We start from the raw sequence: 13340 nt of genomic DNA on the forward strand, positions 1-13340 counted from the left end.
TTTGAGACTATTTAAACTTTTCAAAAAACATTGATCACTTGAATGCCTTAATTAAATTGTACCCTTGTTATTTGTGAAGGTACCTGAGGGTCAGTGCTTGGGCTTGTATTCTTTCATATTTACATTAATCATATTGCTAGAGGCATGTCATGAGAATTTACTGAGTTATATTCAAAATTTAATTAAATTACTTTTATTATCATGGTAAGTAAACTTGGCAACAAAACTAGCTTGTAATATAAATTTGGAAATTATAGTTTTAATTTCCTAGTTTTATAAGACAACATTTAAAAATATCTTCAATTTTCCATTGTTTCAGTATTGTGATATTTGCTCTTTAAGTATTTCCTCTTCTCTTATTTATTGACCACTTCTCGAAGAAGTACAAAATTTGACATAAGTCGCTCATTATATAATTAACTAAATTTTTATTGGGTCTTATTAAATAGTAAGAAAGCCAGAAAATTTTGATAGTCCTAGAACAATATGTGCTTTTAGCATGTTATTTTGTATTCTTTGTTGCATTTTGATTAACTAAAATCATTTAGTGCAGTAATACCATTATAATAATAGTTTTAATTAAGAGTTGATAAAAAACCACCACAGGTAAGTATTATATTTCTTGTTTTTCATGTGTTTTACTTATTGTTGTAAAGGTAAATAAAATATAAGTTTTAGATTAGGTTAAATAAAAAAAAAAACAACATTTTCCTGTGATATGCTCATTAGTAACCAATGCATTACATAATTTCTTAGGGTAACGTAAGCTACATGTTTACAAAGTGGTTCACAACTTGTGTGGTGATATCATTAGTTAAACACAGTTCAAAGAGTAATAAAAGCATAAATATATATATATTGTTAAGGGCTTAAAACTATTTAAGACAACCAAATGTGTCATGAAGTGATTCTTGAAAATAAAATAGCAATATGTTTTCTTTCATGGTATATGAGGTGTAGAGTTAGAATGGGAAAATAACATAACACATAAAGTTTTACTGAATAAACACACATTGAAATTCCAGTGCAATTACCCACCCTTTTCACAGTTATAGCTATTTTTCATATGATTTCCTTCTAGTGCACAGATTGTCACTCACTATAAGCTTTGAATTACTATCTAATTACACATGTATGCCACATGTGCAAATTAGCATTCAACAACCCTCTACCAGTATGAGTGTAACACATCCTTATTCTGATATTTACATTACCACGTCAACCTGCCACCATCAAGGCAGGTTATCTTAATTGCAGGGTATAGCCATACATTACAAACCCTCTCAGATATTTCCAGTGTCAGTGTTTCGATCGCTCAAAGACGTCATGTGCTTGTTCTTGCCCAGAATGGTTGGAAGAATAAGAGATGCAGCATTTGAAAACGATTCATAACATTACTTATCCTGAGGCTTGAAAATTGCTGTCTAGCACGTCATCTCAGATGTATGTTGCTGCATGTCATCCCACAACTACAGTGGGAGTGCAGACAGATATCTCTGTGCCTCCAAAAGAATCATTCTCAAACCAAATGAAAAGGATTTTGGCCTGCATTGTTAAAAAAAGTTGATGAATCAACTTAACATCCATCTCTGTCCCTAACATACATTCCAGCAAATCCCAAGATCCACTTCCTCTGGTTCTGGGTACAGGCATTTCTTTGGGTGCATCATCTTCTCCCACCACAAGATGCAAAATGATCATTTGTTCTTGTCCTCAGTTGCTGGAACCCTTTTTAAACAGCATAGACCTACCCAATCGACACAGGTCAGGATACAAGGAGGTTGACAGACCTCCCTCAAATAAAGACAGTAAAGAAAAAAAGACATGGTCAAAAACAGAAGGGCTCTTCACCCATTTTACCTGTACATAAATAATAATGTCCAACTTGATACAGTGTAATTGTCGAGGTTTACGTTGTAATCTGGATGACATCAAAACACAGATTGCTTCCTACCATTCTGTATGCCTTTCCTTACAGGAAACATTTCAGAAACCTGCCAATACAGTCACCTTTCAGCATTTTTTTTTGTACAGAAATGACAGGCTGTGTGATGGACGAGCTCATGTAGGGGTGGCGTTGTTGGTTGATTAGCATGTGCCCACCCTGTCTTTGCCACTGGATGCACCCTTGGAGTCTATTCCTATCTTGCAAGGTGTTGCTGTACACTAATGCTAGTGATAATTTATTGTTTATTTATAACACCTTGTCAAGAGGATAAAATTGGTCTTACCTGAAATCTAGTATGTCTTTTTAAAATCCTAAACTTGTATATTCTTATCCTTTGGTTTTTAGATATATCACAAGAAATCACAACACATTCATCCTTTCTGAATTAATTTATATATTTCAATAACATCTGTTGTTTTTTTTTAATGCTCTTAACATGCTTTTCATAAGTTACCAGGTAAGTCAATCACCTGTTTCAGTTGAAAACAGAGAAGCTACCTAATTCTGTCTAGTTACTTTTGTTTTGTATATGCCTTATCAACAAGCTCTTTTTTATTTTGTAAAATCTCAGTCATCAACATTATTTTAACAGAACTTTCAGGTCCTTAATTAAAGGAATATGTTTTAAAGTCATTTTAAATACTTTATTGTGAGAGAGAGAAAAATGTAAAGAAGATTGTATGGTCAGTAGTATGTGCTTAATAGGCATTCTCTACTCATTCATACGAAATTAAAAATAGTCATATTGCTTCGGGATTCAGCCAGTAAATCAAACCACCCCACCCACTCCCCCCAAAAAATTATATTTACCAAAAAGTTTTGCATACTTCAAAGTCATCTTCATGTTAATGAAGGGGAGAAGAGTTATAACATTTATGAAAACATGTTATACACCTAATGAAGAAAATACTAAATCACATGTTCATTGCAAATTTAATCACATTTTATATCCTTATTTTAAAAGAGACCAGAAAATAGAGAGAATGGTGTTTCTGATTTTAAATATTTCTGGGAGAGCATGCCTCTGGATCTTCCTTAAGATATTGTGCATAAAATATGGTGTAGAGTCATAAGCCAGCACTACATAGTACACTAACAGGATTACCTGCCTGATTCATTAATATCACCCACTTACTCTTAAACATACTGAAAAACCTGCCTGTTACTCTTTTCTGAAGAAATCTTAATATAACCTTTCCATCCCTGGAGTAATTTTAGTAACTATAGTGTGAACAATTTACAACAAATCAGTGTCATTACTCAGACAAAGCTCACACAATATTTCAAGTGAAGACTATGGAGGACCAACTGGTGACTTGAATAGAAAGATAACGTCCTCTTTTTTTATTTGATAATCAGTTTAAGTTGCATCACTCTGAACAGTCCTTTATACATCACCATTCCTTCTTGTGTATGAAGACCAAAGTTGTACACCACTTCATAAGTATTTTGTGGATCAGAGCAAGATATATTGATTATTTTTCTCATGAAGTAGTTTGATCCTTGAGGCACTTGACACCTTGTAATTCAGAAGTTACTTTTTTGTTTCATAAATGTTTAACAGAATTTGAATTAATAACTTTTTCTTTAATTATGTTATGTAAATCACTAAGATTTTCTGTACTTAATCTTTACACATAAAAAGGGATTTTAAGATTATAATTTTTTTTTTTATTATAATTTCTTCAATTAATATATAAGATTTGATGTAAAACTGCAGAAAGACTTGCCAACATTATGGTTAAGAATGTAACTGAAATGTGTCTGAGGTAATTAACCACCTGAATACAAAAGTATCCAATACCAAATAATTAGTAGTAAACTGTATTTTAACAAAACGATTAATTATGACACATTGAAAAACAAACTATATATTATGTATTATAAACATTCTCCCTGATTTTATTCCTCACTCATGTTTAAAATTAACTATAGCAAGTAAATTTAGAAAAAAGTAATTTTTTACAGCATCCAATCAAGAGCAGTTTTCCTAATGAAATCACTGGTGGTGTTTTATCAAAAGTGAAAAGAAAATTAGGCTTACTAGAAGTTTCCAAAATGGTAAGTGTATCTAAAGAATTTTATAAAAATGCTTTTCGAACTAAAACATTTAAGCTACTGATTGTGATCCACATACATATTCCATTATCAATTAAATTATACTCCATTAAGTCTGTATTTGGGCTTGGTCATTCTGACTAGTTATGTAATCCCCATGTAATAATGAAACTACATAAATTACTATAATGTTCTAAATATACTAAGTGTATCATCGTAAGTTTTGGCAAATGTTTATGCAAACGTTACAAGCCTTTTGTAAACTAAAATTATATTTCAAGTAAATTGCTTTTACAAGATATTTATCCAGTAATTTATGAATTCTCTGTCAAGTAATGCCGTGTAAAGTGTGATTTTTCATGCTAAGAACAAAACTACTTGTGTTCTCTTCATTGTTTTTATGTTTAATTTACCTTACTTATAATACCATCTAAATGAATGTTTTTTTTTATTTTTCATAGAACTTTAAACTTGCTCTCTTATCTTCTCTACCATGACACCAACTGTAATGAAAGTAGTGAAACAAATGTTGGAAGTACAAAATAACTGCAGATTCTGAAAATGCAATTACAATTTTTATTTTAGCATAACCTCAGTTTTCTAAACATTTCCTGATTGGCTGCTTTTGATTTTATTACTTTACAATACCTTTCTGACCCAATATAATGATATAACTGTCAAATATACACAGTAGTAAAACATAACCAACCGACTGAAATACAAAGTGTACGAGGGCACTGAACATCTTCAACATCCACATCCCTTCTTCCACCTCTTGTGAAGCAGATTGATTTTTTTGTTCAAAAGTGGACTATTTGTCTCTTATCTATGTTTATGCCAGGACCTTGGCCTTGAAGATGCTGTACACTATTCACCATCTGAGACTTCAGCCTTGAACAGGGTCTTTCCATGCATCTCCAGTTCAGAGTCTATACACTGGCTTCCACTGGTTATACTTTTTAGGAATATACAGTCTGCCATTCTTCCCTTTGGTCTTCATATTTAGGTGAAGCTGACTGAGTTCAGTATGTCATAGATTGACGTTGCTTTCTCCATCGATCAGCCCACCACAGTATGTTTTATTACAACCTCTGCCTGCTACCTTTCTCTGAGTCATCTGAGGAAGGTTGATACTTCCATTTGGTTGTACTATTTTCATTGCCAAACATCTTTTGAACCATTCTTCCATTCCCAATTACACAGATGGTTTGAAATCAGTTAAGTCTATTGGATCTGCCATGGTTTGTTGTAGCTAGGTGGTTTCGTACAATATCCCCTGTTTCTGTGTTCACTGTCAAGTTATATAGCATTTCTTTTGTTCTGGATGATATAGAAGCTACACAGTACACTCACTGTTCTATTTACACCAACTCTCTTCACTCTACTGGTCAGAGAATTGGTTTGTGTTAATTCTCACCATGTTTTCGCAACATTCAACACTAGCTGGCCTATTTTTCTTCTATCTTCTATTCACATCCAGTTTTTCAGGATAACTGGCCATGTTGGTATTCACAGGAACGAGTTTGCTGACATTAAATCGGTCTGTTCTGATGCTGTCATTGCTTTGCTTGTTCTGTATATGGACTACAGTACTATATTCAAGGCTCAGCTTCATACCAGTTGGCAGTCTTCTTGGATTGAGCAATGTCATAAGTTTTTCTAAGTCAAATCTTCTGTTTCTCTTTAGCCATCTTGTTTCAGTAAGGATTGGAAGGAGGAAGTTGTCCTGGCTAGGTTATGCACTGTCACAGGTTAATAATCAATAATTTTGTTTTATTTGGGATTGATGCACTATTATGTGGCTTTTGTGACATTGAACTCTCAGTAGCTTACATTTTACTGTTGTGCTGTTATGAATCTGAGTGATGGTGCCATTTTAGAGATGCACTTTTCACAGATTTACATCTTACCATGGACAATATCATTGTCAATGGTGACACTGTCGAACTTGATTGTGTTTTCAAATATTTCTGGGACATTGCCCTTTTTAATTCTGTTTAAGTTTTTAGCTGCTTTTGGAACATTATTTGGTTTTTAACTTTACTTTTAATTTGTATAATATTTGACTTTGGTATTATTATCACATATTTGCACAGATAGTGTTGTTGCTTTGTGACATAAACCACCAGTTGACAAACCAACCAATGAGAAACTACAGTTATGAAAAATGTGAGTGAATTTATGTACTTTATCTATAAAACCTTTTTATGATGGACAAATTCTTCTGTATCAAATAATTAAACATCGTAATATAACTTGTTTGGAATGTTCCTATTTAAAAATGAAAATATAGCTTTACAAGTTTAACACAATTAATGATGGTGATATTTAAATCTAATTGGTTTGCTTTTATTTCTAGCAGAAAAGTTTTTCTGGAGTGAGCTCTGGTCAACATAAAGAAAGCTGTGCCCAGAAAACCTATATGTCTGCAAAGCTTTACTGTAGTCTGACTTGTAAGGTTTGCAATGTAAGGAAATTTTAGTCTAAATAAATAAAGATCTGCAACTTGTAGACTAAAGTTAACACTCATTGGAGTTTCTTGTACCAGTTTGAATACATGTTGACCAAACTGCATAAATGTATTATCAAGTAAAAATTTCATGGCTTGTAAACATGTACTTGACAGAAACAGTGGTAATTTTCATAAGTGATGTGCCATATACAGTCCTGTGTTTATAGAAGCAGAAAAGCCATAAGCTAAAGTCACCAAGAAACTAAAATTTTTCATCAAACCCTCTAATTTTATTAATAGGAAAACTGGTGCAAAGATTACTAAACTCAAAAGTTTATACTGTCATTGCTTCAAAGCTTTTAATTTTCTGTTAACATTAAATGGAATTACCATTGATTACACATTGATTAATACTTGTTCTCTCAGTCTCTCTTTATGTTTTAATAACATTGTATTATTTCTTTAAAAGTTGTTTGTAATTCAGACCACTACCTACAATAATTGACATTTCCTTTGTTATAGTTTTTTATTGCTGGAATAAAACCTGTATTTTACAGTATTTTTATGTAATTTTAGAATCTAAAGTAATGTAGGTTTAACAATATTTGGTCTGACCAAATGTGTGTTAAAATCTAATGAAACAGAAATTTCAGTTTTATTATTTATGAACTTTTAATACCTGGATGTTTTAATGTATTTAAATTTGCTAAGCTTTGTCATATTTAAGATTTGGAAGATTTTAAACAAAATGATCTTTTAGGTTTTATATATGCATTTTAAAATAAGTAAGTATTGCCAATTACTTGATCAATATTGCAGCATTCCACTGTGACTTACCAGACTTACTAACTGATCTGTATTTTGGTAATAAATACAAAAAAGTACTGTTTTTTTGGATAACATTTTCCCCTTCCTATTAAGATGCAAGACAAATAATCTTGAAAACTTCTCACTTTTGAAGACTGAGTAAACCATGTGGGGAAGTATTCTGATATTTCAGATGATTATTCACATGTTAGATACAGAAGTAGCTGTACATAAGCAGGTACTTCCAAAATGAAGATTTGGGCAGTACCCACTATGTTTGATTTGTTAAATTTAGTGATAACTCTGTAAATAGAAAAGATAGGAAGTTTTAATTTACACTCTAGCTTTTCAGTATTGGTAATTTGAGTTTTAATTCATAGGAAACTATAGTTGTTATATTTGAACATCACAAACATCTAATATCTACCAAAGCTGCAATCAACATACCAGGTGGTGCACACAAAAAAATTTGTTATTCAAGAACTTTGTTGTAACACTTATCTTTAAAATAAGAAATTAATTAATGTGTAATTCTAAACTTTGAATTATATGTGACATCAAACTTACTGAAGTACATTCATAAAATGAGGTCACTAAAAGTTTGAATGTAAGTCTACAAAGATGACAAAACCCCCTTTGACCCCAAACCATAGGAAGACCTGTAGTGAGATTGTTAATTAAATTATTCTTTAAACAGCAACAAAGCCCATAAGACCAGACTCATAACCAATTTTACTTGTTACGGTTTACATACTTCTAACTTCTAATATGTTAATTGTGTCTTCATAATATTTGGTAGAGTTTATTAAACTTTACAAGGCTTTTGCATATAAAAAACCAGGTTTTTTAATGAAGTAATTTTTAATAGTTTAACCTACCAGTGAGAAAGGCTCAACTTTTACAGCCCTTACATAACTGGAGTGAACCACATGAGCTTTATTTAAATGAGGTATCTTCGGCATTTCGACCACCTGTTCCCGCCAACTACACTCATTGGCCTCGGGACACCTCGAACAGAGTCTCAGAGCAAATGAGAGCGAGCGGGAAATTTAAACAACCGCGCCCGCCGCCTACCGACAGGGGAACCCATTTCTTCGGCCTGTTTCGCGCGAGCGTGGACCAACAGCAGCTTGCTGCGGCGTGTCGGACGTCTACTCGCAGTTGTGGCGAAAAGAGCCCGAACGGTTGGCGGCGGGTCCTTCGATTCGACGTCTCTAGAGGATATCTTCGGCATTTCGACCACCTGTTCCCGCCAACTACAGGCATTGGCCTCGGGACACCTCGAACAGAGTCTCAGAGCAAATGAGAGCGAGAGGGAAATTTAAACACCCGCGCCCGCCGCCTACCGACGAGGGAACCCATTTCTTCGGCCTGTTTCGCGCATGCGTGGACCAACAGCAGCTTGCTGCAGCGTGTCGGACGTCTACACGCAGTTGTAGCGAAAAGTGTCTGAACGGTTAGCGGCGGGTCTTTCGATTCGACGTCCCTAGAGGATATCTTCGGCATTTCGACCACCTGTTACCGCTAACTACACGCATTGGCCTCGGGACACCTCGAACAGAGGCACAGAGCAAATGAGAGCGAGCGGGAAATTTAAACACCCGCGCCTACCGACGGGAAACCCATTTCTTCGGCCTGTTTCGAGCGTGCGTGGACCAACAGGAGCTTGCCACGGCGTGTCGGACGTCTACACGCAGTTGTAGCGAAAAGTGCCCGAACGGCTGGTGGCAGGTCCTTCGATTCGACGACCCTAGAGGATATCTTAGGCATTTCGACCACCTGTTCCCGCCAACTACACGCATTGGTCTCGGGACACCTCGAACAGAGTCTCAGAGCAAATGAGAGCGAGCGGGAAATTTAAACACCCGCGCCCGCCGCCTACCGACGGGGGAACCCATTTCTTCGGCCTGTTTCGCGCGTGGGTGGACCAAGAGAAGCTTGCTGCGGCGTGTCGGACGTCTACACGCAGTTGTAACGAAAAGTGCTCGAACGGTTGGCGGCGAGTTCTTCGATTCGACGTCCCTAGAGGATTGTTTCGGCATTTCGACCACCTGTTCCCGCCAACAACACGCATTGGCCTCGGGACACCTCGAACAGAGTCTCAGAGCAAATGAGAGCGAGCGGGAAATTTAAACACCCGCGCCCGCCGCCTACCGACAGGGGAACCCATTTCTTTGGCCTGTTTCGCGCGAGCGTGGACCAACAGCAGCTTGCAGCGGCGTGTCGAACGTCTACACGCAGTTGTAGCGAAAGTGCCCGAACGGTTGGCGGAGGGTCCTTCGATTCGACGTCCCTAGAGGATATCTTCGGCATTTCGACCACATGTTCCCCCCAACTACACGCATTGGCCTCGGGACACCTCGAACAAAGGCACAGAGCAATTGAGAGCGAACGGGAAATTTAAACACCCGCGGCCGCCGCCTACCGACGGGGTAACCCATTTCTTCGGCCTGTTTTGCGCGTGGGTGGACACACAGCAGCTTGCTACAGCGCGTCGGACGTCTACACGCAGTTGTAGCGAAAAGTGTCTGAACGGTTGGCGGAGGGTCCTTCGATTCGACGTTCCTAGAGGATATCTTCGGCATTTCGACCACATGTTCCCGCCAACTACACGCATTGGCCTCGGGACACCTCGAACAAAGGCACAGAGCAATTGAGAGCGAGCGGGAAATTTAAACACCCGCGGCCGCCGCCTACCGACGGGGTAACCCATTTCTTCGGCCTGTTTTGCGCGTGGGTGGACACACAGCAGCTTGCTACAGCGTGTCGGACGTCTACACGCAGTTGTAGCGAAAAGTGTCTGAACGGTTAGCGGCGGGTCTTTCGATTCGACGTCCCTAGAGGATATCTTCGGCATTTCGACCACCTGTTACCGCTAACTACACGCATTGGCCTCGGGACACCTCGAACAGAGGCACAGAGCAAATGAGAGCGAGCGGGAAATTTAAACACCCGCGCCTACCGACGGAAACCCATTTCTTCGGCCTGTTTCGAGCGTGCGTGGACCAACAGGAGCTTGCCACGGCGTGTCGGACGTCTACACGCAGTTGTAGCGAAAAGTGCCCGAACAGCTGGTGGCAGGTCCTTCGATTCGACGACCCTAGAGGATATCTTAGGCATTTCGACCACCTGTTCCCGCCAACTACACGCATTGGTCTCGGGACACCTCGAACAGAGTCTCAGAGCAAATGAGAGCGAGCGGGTAATTTAAACACCCGCGCCCGCCGCCTACCGACGGGGGAACCCATTTCTTCGGCCTGTTTCGCGCGTGGGTGGACCAAGAGAAGCTTGCTGCGGCGTGTCGGACGTCTACACGCAGTTGTAACGAAAAGTGCTCGAACGGTTGGCGGCGAGTTCTTCGATTCGACGTCCCTAGAGGATTGTTTCGGCATTTCGACCACCTGTTCCCGCCAACAACACGCATTGGCCTCGGGACACCTCGAACAGAGTCTCAGAGCAAATGAGAGCGAGCGGAAATTTAAACACCCGCGCCCGCCGCCTACCGACAGGGGAACCCATTTCTTTGGCCTGTTTCGCGCGAGCGTGGACCAACAGCAGCTTGCAGCGGCGTGTCGGACGTCTACACGCAGTTGTAGCGAAAAGTGCCCGAACGGTTGGAGGAGGGTCCTTCGATTCGACGTCCCTAGAGGATATCTTCGGCATTTCGACCACATGTTCCCGCCAACTACACGCATTGGCCTCGGGACACCTCGAACAAAGGCACAGAGCAATTGAGAGCGAGCGGGAAAATTAAACACCCGCGCCGCCGCCTACCGACGGGGTAACCCATTTCTTCGGCCTGTTTTGCGCGTGGGTGGACACACAGCAGCTTGCTACAGCGTGTCAGACGTCTACACGCAGTTGTAGCGAAAAGTGCCCGAACGGTTGGCGGTGGGTCTTTCCATTCGATGTCCCTAGAGGATATCTTCCTCATTTCGACCACCTGTTCCCGCCAACTACACGCATTGACCTTGGGACACCTCGAACAGAGACTCAGAGCAAATGAGAGCGAGCGGGAAATTTAAAAACCCGCGCCCGCCGCCTACCGACAGGGGAACCCATTTCTTCGGCCTGTTTCGCGCGTGCGTGGACCAACAGCAGCTTGCTGCAGCGTGTCGGACGTCTACACTCAGTTCTAGCGAAAAGTGCCCGAACGGTTGGCGGCGGGTCTTTCGATTGGACGTCCCTAGAGAATATCTTCGGCATTTCGACCACCTGTTCCCGCCGACTACACGCATTGGCCTTGGGACAGCTCGAACAGAGTCTCAGAGCAAATGAGAGCGAGCGGGATTTTTAAACACCCGCGCCCGCCGCCTACCGACGGGGGAACCCATTTCTTCGGCCTGTTTCGCGCGTGCGTGTACCTACAGCAGCTTGCTGCAGCGTGTCGGACGTCTACACTCAGTTCTAGCGAAAAGTGCCCGAACGGTTGGCGGCGGGTCTTTCGATTGGACGTCCCTAGAGGATATCTTCGGCATTTCGACCACCTGTTCCCGCCAACTACACGCATTGGCCTTGGGACACCTCGAACAGAGTCTCAGAGCAAATGAGAGCGAGCGGGATTTTTAAACACCCGCGCCCGCCGCCTACCGACGGGGGAACCCATTTCTTCGGCCTGTTTCGCGCGTGCGTGTACGTACAGCAGCTTGCTGCAGCGTGTCGGACGTCTAAACGCAGTTGTAGCGAAAAGTGCCCAAACGGTTGGCGGCGGGTCCTTCGATTCGAAGTCCCTAGAGGATATCTTCGGCATTTCGACCACCTGTTCCCGCCAACTACACGCATTGGCCTCGGGACACCTCGAACAGAGTCTCAGTGCAAATGAGAGCGAGTGGGAAATTTATTACTGCACTAAATGTTGCTTGTTCACATTAGTCAAATCTTGAGTTCGAATTTTTTACATCATTTCATCCAATTAAAAAAAAAACAACGAAAAACGAACATTGTCGATTTAGTGTAAGAAATCTTATTTTGTTGTTTTTATCGGTTACATTTGATTTACATAAGTAGAATATATAACAATGAACTTTGCTGCACTAAACAGTTTAGTACGCGTGTACTATGAAAGCTTTGAGAAAGTCAAACATCTGACTTAACTATTGGGTCACTCAGTAAAGTGCATACCTCTGATACTTAGCGTCGATCATATTCGGCTCCCAAAGAATACGAAAATATGTTTGTATGTTCGTCGTCGTCAAGGGACACTTTCTATTTTTGGCAGGACAATGAAGAATAATGTTCTACATATGCCCACCATGTAAATAGATAGGGATTGTTTGAATATCCATGTCCTTGCTGTCACCTTGATCCTCCAAAAAATAATAAACTTCAAAGTTGGGTCCTAACCCAAATGTTTACCAATATTTTTCCAAATACATTCAGCGATTTTCGAGAAATTTTGCCAACAAATATACACAGAGAGGGCGTACATAAACTCCATCTGTCTTCGATGGCTGATGTTATTTAATAATTTGATACGTTATTTGATGCATAACTGAATGTGTTGAATCAACACACATTGATTTTACTCATATTTTACTATAATAACGTGGATATACTTCTAAAATTCTAATCTTTATTTAAAGAGTAATTAATTATAATCCTTTCTTTACGACTGCAGCAATGAGGACAACCATGGGTAAGTTATTTCTTACTCTAATTTATTGAAATAAGGAAATGAAGTAAAACATAATTAAAACACACCAAAAAGTTTTACATTTTTAAAGTGTTGACTGTCGACATATAATTTTATTCTCTCGAAAACAATGATATACGTAAATATAACCTTTAGCTGCACAGTGTTTGATTTTCATGTATGTGAGAGTGCATCTCTTTGTCAGTCATGTTCTGAAATAGCTAGACACTGGAATTTTTAATTGAAAAATTTAATATTAATATAACATACAAACACTCAATGTTGTACTGTTCATATAATATTCGTATCCATGGCAATATATCCTCAGGCAATGTAGAAAAATAGATTGTTACATCGGAAAACACCATTTCAGTGCCAAATAATCTACTGTTTTTTAGTATTTGTCAAAAGACATTAACAAATTAACCAACTGTTTTACTTTT

This window comes from Tachypleus tridentatus, unplaced genomic scaffold (assembly GCF_004210375.1).
Source record: "Tachypleus tridentatus isolate NWPU-2018 unplaced genomic scaffold, ASM421037v1 Hic_cluster_2, whole genome shotgun sequence".
Lineage (NCBI taxonomy): Eukaryota > Metazoa > Arthropoda > Merostomata > Xiphosura > Limulidae > Tachypleus > Tachypleus tridentatus.